Source organism: Pteropus medius, unplaced genomic scaffold (genome assembly GCF_902729225.1).
Source record: "Pteropus medius unplaced genomic scaffold, Ma_sr-lr_union100, whole genome shotgun sequence".
Lineage (NCBI taxonomy): Eukaryota > Metazoa > Chordata > Mammalia > Chiroptera > Pteropodidae > Pteropus > Pteropus medius.
The window spans coordinates 7,020,412-7,027,205 of NW_024340700.1; the positions used below are offsets into that span (position 1 = coordinate 7,020,412).

At 60.9% G+C, this 6,794-nt stretch overlaps 1 pseudogene; it reads right to left on the minus strand.

Moving 5' to 3' along the window:
• Positions 1-5,321: 5,321 nt before the first annotated feature.
• LOC120618389 (uncharacterized) lies at positions 5,322-5,440 on the minus strand (annotated as a pseudogene).
• Between the last annotated feature and the right edge of the window lie 1,354 nt (positions 5,441-6,794).

Genomic DNA, 6,794 nt, shown 5'->3' on the forward strand with positions numbered 1-6,794 from the left:
ATGGTGGTGGATCGGACTTTGCGAGGTTGCCTGGGTCCTGACGGATGACCTTGAAGCTGGTCACCCCATGGCAGCACCAGCACTGCGCTCCAGAGCAGGGCCCTCTCTTGCTCCTGGGGCGTTATCCGTGGCCCCCAGTCTTTCTTTCCCATTAGCTGTGGCCCCGCCGTGCACGGGCGGTAGAAGCCACAGCCGGCCGAAGCGGAAGGAGGTGGCCATTGGCGGTCAGGGGCACAGGCCTTGGGCCTCGGAGACTGGACTCGGGTCTCCCAGCTGAACAACGTGTGGGTGTCTGAAAGGCTGTTCCTGCAGCTGCACGTGGCCGGCCATGGGGCCAGCAAGGCAGGGTGGGCGCCGGGCAGGAGCACCCGCCGCCGGGCCCTCTGGTGACTCTGGCCCCCGGGCTGGGCTGTGCGCCCTGCCGTGCTAAAGGGGTCTGGGTGCCCAGGTGTCAAGGGCTCACCCCGCGCCTGGCACTGTCGCTCTTCGGTCTGACACCCGAGACACCCGAGAGGGGCCCGGCGGGCGGGCTGGACCTGCACCCTACCCCGCATTCTTGGAAGCTGTGCTGGGAAAAGCGCGGAAGAGACATGTGGCACCCATCACGACCTCCCCGCCTCGCTCCGTCCCCAGCGCACCCTGCACCCCGCTCCCCCTGCATGAGCGCGACTGGAGGGGAACCCGGAGTAGCAGTGGGTTCAGTCTATGACAGACCCCAGCCCCGGGGAAGCCAGTGCCATCCTGGGCCACATTAACAAGTGCATACACTCCTGAAGAAAGGAGGTGATAGGCCCATTCCACTCTGTGCTCAGGCGGCTCTGGAGACGTGCTCTGCCGTGGCCCAGACACTCAGAGGGTGTTGTCGGTTTCCTGGGGACAGGACGCTATGGCCCTTGTACATCGAGCGTCTCCCATATCTAATATCATGCCGGCAAAGAGACACTTGTTAGTTCACTCTTTTATTACTGGAATATATTCAAAATCTATTCTTTGACCGTCTGCTATGCGTTGGGCAATGTTACAGGTCCAGAGATACAACCGTGGATGAAAGCGTTAGAGCAATCTGCTGAGTGAACGACAGAGCCATGTTCGGAGGGAGAGAGGGAGGGAGAGCCTAAGGAACGGGCACCTCTGAAATCGTCAGGGCAGGTGGTGGGCTGGGGACCCAGGAGGAGCAGACGCTGCAGCTGGAGCCGAAGGCCGTCTGGAGAATCCCTTCCTCCCTGGGGACCTTGCTGTTTGCTCTCAGCATCTTCAACTGATTGGGCAGGGCCCACCCGCATTGTGGCAGGTCATCGGCTTTACTCGAAGTCGACCGATTTAAATGTCAAGTTCATCTAAAAATATCTTCACGGCGACATCCAGATGGGTGTTTGACCAAACATCGGCACCATGGCCCGGCCGAGAGGACACACCAACTGACCACCCAGGAATATGGCAGGTATTTGTGCATTGATGCCAGTCGGCTTGTGCAGGAGGGACCGGGCACATTCTGGGTGACTCTAAGAGGTCCAGTGGGACCAGCGGTGGGACGTGTGTGGTGGCCCTTTGCCCTGATGAAGGACTTGGCACAGCAAGAACTCCTGGCCCCGGTGTGGGCCGGGGCTGCCTCTGGCCGGGGCCACTGGCAGAGTAGGGTGCCGGGGGCAGAGGGACCAAGTTCATGCCCGAGACTGGTTCTCAGGCCTGGTGGGCTGGACCCGGGGGCCTCGGTGCGGGGGGGAGCGCGTCCACCGGCAGGGATCCTAGGGGACTCTGGAAGGCTGGGAGCAGACTTCCCCGGTTGGTGACTGAAGAGGTGTCCGAGACCCTCCCGCTGACCTGGGAGAAGGCTCGTGTCCATGCTGCAGACAGGGCCACGAGTCAGGGAGCTCCCAGTGGCCCCTGGGAGCTGGGCAGTGTCCACGAACAGCAGGAAAGGTGTGGGGAGCGAAGGGGGCCCTCAGCAGCACAGGTCAGGGGTGTGCGCGCTGCCCGCCCACCGGCAGGCAGCCCCAGGGGCCGGGTGCAGGGAGCAGCCTGACTCCAGGCTGGTGAGACCGGGCAGAGCTGGGCCCTGCCCGGACTGCTGGCCGCAGACCCCATGCCATGCTCCACGCGCTACTTTACGCGGCTGTTTGTCACGCAGCACGTGCCAGCAGAGCAGGGGCCATGGGCTGTCCGTGCCTCCCTCTCCGTAACCCCCGCACCCGGCCCCCGTGAGCGCCATCCACAGGCCAGCACTGCTGTGACACGCCCTGGGGCAGTGGGTCCCGCCTCGGGCCCTCGTGCTGTCCCCATCATTACTGTGCTGAATCAGGACAGGAGGGAGTGGCGAGTCTTAGCCAGGACACACCATACACGCCTTGGCAGAATCGACCGAAGATGTGTGTGCTTGTTCGTGGCTCTAGCCAATTTGCAATTTATCTTGGTTTTAACCCAAACGGGCTTCAAACCAAGACAAACAGTCTTTGATGTAATCAACGAGTGACTCAGGCCACTTGCATGATGGGTCCTGGTCTGAGGAAACAGAGAAAGGCCTTGAACCGCGGCCAGCGGAAAATGTGTCTGCAGCTGGGGCCGGGGTCCCCACGCCCGCCCGGCGGGGCCCGACCCCTGACCGCCGGCTCCCACCGCAGCGACCGTTCTCGGTGGCTCGGAGGCTCGGAGGCTCGGCGGGAGGCGTGCTGGCTTTTGGCACGACGATGCCTGGGTGACCTCGTTCGCTCCCGCAGGAAGGCGCGGGAGTCGGGTGGCTTCTCTGTCTACGGTTTAAGTCGCCCTCAGAGGTCCGGCTCCAGACGGTCATTCCGTGAGGACTGGCAGAATCGCGATTGTCGGGTTCCCCCGTTCGTCCTCCGTGACTGCTGTCTCTGTGGAGAGAATGGGTCCTCGGCAGGCGTTGGGGCAGTGGGACGCCCTGACGGGCATCCGGGGCCTCGGGCCACACCTGCCCCGTGGGGTCTCCGGGGCGACAGGCGTCCTCGGCTCCTTGGGCGTGTTTCCTGCGCGGACCTGGGCCTTGCCCTTCGGGGCCGGCTCCTCCCTGGACGCAGGGGCGGGGACAGCACGCCGCGGGCCCTCGGGACCGCCAGTGCTTCTGGGTCGGCTCGGTTTCTCGGTTCTTCCAGCGGATAAACCGGCACGTTCATTTTCAAAATCAAGCCGCGGCCTCGTGGATTCTGCGCCCGCGCCCCCTTCCCCGCGGCCGCGCGATGACTTAGTCTTCACCTGGCCGCATTCGCGCCGCGGCCTGAGCGTAAAACAGCGGCGTGGACACCGAGAACGGCTGCCCAGGCCGGCGAGGGCTTCTCCACCTTCCTGAGCCCAGGGAGGACCCGCCAGGGAACCGCCGGCCCTGAAGTCACTTGAAACAGCTCGCCGCGGTACGCCTCTGCCACCAGTTCTAGACACAGTTAGGCTTACTCGTGCCACTTGGATTCATAGTTTGGGAGACTTTTAAAAATAAGTTTTAAGGAATTATAAGAAATACTTGCACGCTCCAAGGTCAAATCTGCCAAACAAGACACACCCGGACAGCCCGGCTTCTGTTCCTGTCCGTCTGCCATTTTTCTCCCAGGCCCCGTTGCTGGCTGTGGGCCTTCGGCCTGGGATTTATCTTCCGCTTTTTAACATTTTAAAATTTGTGTCTCTCATTCTTTGCCGAACGATAGCATCTTATTCGCATTTTTCTCGACCTTCCTTGTTGGACTTGGTGGCGTGACCTGGGCACCACCCGCTCTCTGGGGGGACGTACGGACACACCCCACCTCGCTCAGCTGCTGTGTCAGCTGGAGGTGACCCTACTCCCTTCCACTCGGCCAGTTCTCCGGGATCAGCCCCGTTTTCTTCCCTGGGGCCTCTCACCCCAAGGATGACAGCGTCTGTGACGGCGGCTGGAGCACGGGCAGGGGTCCCCGTGGCTGACGAAAGCAGGTAGCCTCTTTGCGGTAGGACAGAACAGAGGGAGGGTGGCCCAAATGCCACTTCTTTTGAGCTTGTACTAAGAGTGAGACCCACACGCTCACACACTCACACTCACTCACACTCGCACACGCTCACACACACTGAAGGGGAGACACGGAATCACCAACAGGGACTCCGAGGACCTTGGCTGGCTACTAAGCTCCCTGTGCGTTTGTGTCCTCAACTCTAAAATGTCAGCACCTGCTTTATGGGGACTTAGGGTGACTGTCCCAGCTGGGGCGTTAGGGGCGAGCGCCCCGTATTCAGGCTCGAGTAAACAGCGAGTTTTCACTTGAGCTCGAAACATCCCCAGCCCCACTGTGGGAGGAAAACCCGCAAACCAACCACGCCAGCTCTGTGGGGACAGATACCTAAGCTACATCAGGACAAGCAGGCAACAGCTCAAGGAGACAATACGAGGATCTCAAACAGATGGAAATTTAGTGCCTGACGAAGGCACGAGTCAGGACAGCGTGTTTAACAAATGCTGCAGCCATTTTAGAGGGATACGAGGGAGGCCGTCCGCACAGCCCGGGGTCGGCAGGGAGAGCGTTATGGCGGGGGGGGGGGGGGGGCGGTGTTAGGTAAAACACAGTAAAAAGCTGCCTTAGCGGAAATGAACTCAGAAACACAGAAAGACGTTTTGCACAGTGTGAGAGAAAATGTTCATAATCTATGAAGAGATTTAACAAATCGATCAGCTGAAGACACCAACCCCATAGAAGAGCAAATGGACAGAGGATGCGAGGGACCGAAGGCCAATGTCATGACCATGGGTGAGACTCAGAAAGTGCTGACAGTGGCCGTGAGCTCTCCGCCCACGCGCGCCCACTACGCCCCGAAGCCTGGCGGTCGCTGGCAGAGGGCGCGCGAGGGCCGGCCGGCTGTGGGGGGGCGGTGAGCGGGCCAGGCCGCGGGGGCGATGCGGGCGTGGCCACTGGAACGCGCACGCTCTCCGTCTCCCGAGAGCTCACACGCTGCGTGCGACGGCCCAAGTAAACACGCACCCGTCAGGGATGGACGGGACGGACACGGACAGACGTGACAGACACATACGGACGGGACAGACACGGACAGGACGGACACGCGCGGAGGGGACGGACACATGGGCGCCTCTGTGCCGGGCAGCAGAACGGGCCTGGCTGGTGTGTGTTCCCGCCGTGGACAGTTCCGTCACCGTCGTAAATATGACGAGATCTGTACCAGCTGATCTGGAACCTGCTCTTCAGTGAGGAAAACATTCTATAACATGATCACATCTTCTTTTATTATTATTATATATATATTTTTAGGTAGGCAACCCTTGGTGGACCTCACAGATTACAAGGTCCTTGTCAGCTTACAACCCCTTATTTATTTTATTTTTTTATTTTCTACACCTACAGCACCCGGTCTTCCTAGGTGGTCTCCCATCCAAGTACTGATCAGGCCCGACCCTGCTTAGCTTCTGAGATCAGACGGGATCGGGCTCGTTCGGGGCGGCATGGCCGTAGACTGGTTCTGTTTTTTAAACCATGGTACGAATACTCCATACCGGCGTACGTGTGCACGTGGACACGTGATTGCGTGTAGTCCAGGGAACTAGGGAGAAGATACACCCCCGTGGCTTGTGGCAATGGGCTGGGGTGGGGTGGGGCAGAGGGACGGGAAGCCCAGGGGCTCGGCAGTGGCCCTGACCAAAACGTCGTGTGCTACACGCTCCTGCTTACATGGAGCTTTTGGTGTGTGCGTGCGTGTCGTGTGCACAGACGCATAAACGTAGGTCACCAACATGTTCATTGTGGTTACCACAGGCTTATGTATTTCTGGTGGTTTTCTTTGCTGTTTTGGTAACTTACAGTTTTGTTAGGATTTGTATAACAAAAAATATTTTTTTAAATTACTTCTTAGGAAAAGAGCAATAAGGCTATTTTCCTGCGGGAAGCACAGGAGCATCACGCGAGGAGGGTGTGCGGTGCTGGCCCGACCCAGACGTGTCCTCGTGGGCGGGGGCTGGGGGTGGGGTGGCCGCGGGTTTCTGCGGCCCCCAGTCAGCGCCGAGCGGGCCGGCTGGGGAGGAGGGACGCGGGCTCCGCCACGCCTCAGCGGTGGCCTGGCGGTGGGCGCGCTGTGTGTCGGCACGGCTCCCCGTCAGCCGGGATGTGCCCGAAGTGTGCCGGGAAGGTGTCCTGAGTCACTCCGGAGCGAATGTGCGACAGGACGGGCCACGCCTCTTCCCGCTGGGCAAGACCCCTGCTCCCCGGCGGGGGGCGCGTGGGCTTCCGCGTGGCCCGCGAGGCAGACGCGTCGTGGAAGCTGCTCGCCTGCCGCGGCTCTGCCCCGCACGGGCCGTCCCCGCGCCGCCCCGGGCGCCCGCCTCAGCGCCTGCCGCACAGACAGCGAAGCCGCCCCGGTTTGCAGGTCTTTCTGGGCGCCGTGAAGTTTTACGATTCCGTTCGCTGTGTATTATTATCTTATTCGTATCGAAAACAACCACTGTTGTTTATTAAGGGCTATTTAACCCTGGGGAGGATGAGGGAGAATGCCAGTTCGATTCATTTCATGACCCGAGGGCTCAATGGAATAAGGAAAGGTGCCGATCTGCTGCAGGCGTGAGTGACTGATATTTGCCCCGAGTCAGAGCGTTCGTGGCAAGGATCGCTGTGCGGGGTCGAGCCTCGATCGGGTTCTAGACGATCACGCTGTGAGGACCTGCAGCAGGACCTGCAGCCTCGGCCGAGCGCCGGCTCCGCGGGGGCCCTCACGGCCATCCGCGAAGGGCGCGGGGCCCGGCCGTCCTCCACCCGCACCCGGGTCGACAGGTGCAGAGTAGGCGGCACGTTGGGGGTGGCGGGAGCCACCGGTCGCAC